This window comes from Otolemur garnettii, unplaced genomic scaffold, assembly GCF_000181295.1.
Source record: "Otolemur garnettii isolate 467f Iridium unplaced genomic scaffold, OtoGar3 scaffold00025, whole genome shotgun sequence".
Taxonomy (NCBI): domain Eukaryota; kingdom Metazoa; phylum Chordata; class Mammalia; order Primates; family Galagidae; genus Otolemur; species Otolemur garnettii.
In genome coordinates, this window is record NW_003852420.1 from 11708685 (window position 1) to 11709871 (window position 1187).

Here is a 1187-nt window from a genome sequence, read left to right on the forward strand (position 1 = left end):
GTCCCAGCTACTTGGGAGGCAGAGGCAAGAGAATTGCTTGAGCCCAGGAGCTGAAGGTTGCTGTGAGCTGTGATGCCATGGCACTCTACCTAGGGCGATAGCCTGAGGCTCTATCTCAGAAAAAAAAAAAAAAGAAAAAAAGAAAGAAAAGAAATTCTTCTTTTCATTTTAAAGGGACTATAGTACTTACTTCTTAAAGAAAACTTGGAAATTTAGCAAAGTAGGGAAAAAAGGCCACTCATAGTCTAATCATCCATTGAATATAAGCCACGATGGGTAGAAAGGCAGGAGGGGCATATGTGCACATATAGATGAAACCTGCAAAATGGAGACAAGTTTCCTGAAGATACATGGCAAGAGTCCTCAGCCAGGTCATCTTGCATTCACCTTTGCAAAGTGACCACACACCCCTTTTTCCCTATGGGAAAAAGTCTCCCACATCTTCTTCTGGACTTTGAGATTAGAAGAACATCTGGCCAGGCTCAGTGGCTCAGCCTATAAACGTAGCACTCTGGGAGGCTGAGGCAGGTGGATTGCTTGAGTTTGAGACCAGCCTAAACAAGAGTGAGAACTCATCTCCAAAATAGCCAGGCATTGTAGTGGGCACCTGTAATCTCAGCTACCTGGGAGGCTGAAGCAAGAGGATCACTTGAACCCAAGAGTTTGAGGTTGCTATGAGCTATGGGACCATGGCACTCTACCCAGGGCGACAAAGTGAGAGTTGGTCTCAAAAAGAAAAGAAATAAGAATTAAAAAAATAAGTAAATGAAACACCTTCTGTATCTCAGGAGTTGGTAGGAAAGGGCTCTCTAAGTAAGACACAAAACCCAGAAACAACAGGGGAAAAAAATCAGCAAATTTAAGATTAAAAACTTCTCATATTCAAAGGACTCCCTAAACTCAGGTAAAGGACAAGGGGCAGATTGGGATAAAACAGTCAATGTATTTGACAAGGATTTTATCTTCAGAGTGTGTAAAGAACTCCTAAATGTCAAGAAAAATATAAACACATATGCAAAGGAGGTGACTAGAAGATTCATAGCATTCAAATGGCTGATAAACATGAAACGAGAAATTTGCACTAAAACAGCAGTGTTTCCTTTGGTTTTCAGAATGCCACACTTGCTGCATTCACTGGCCTGGTTTTCCTCCTATCAATTCAGGGGCTCCTCATGGGTCTTTCTGGT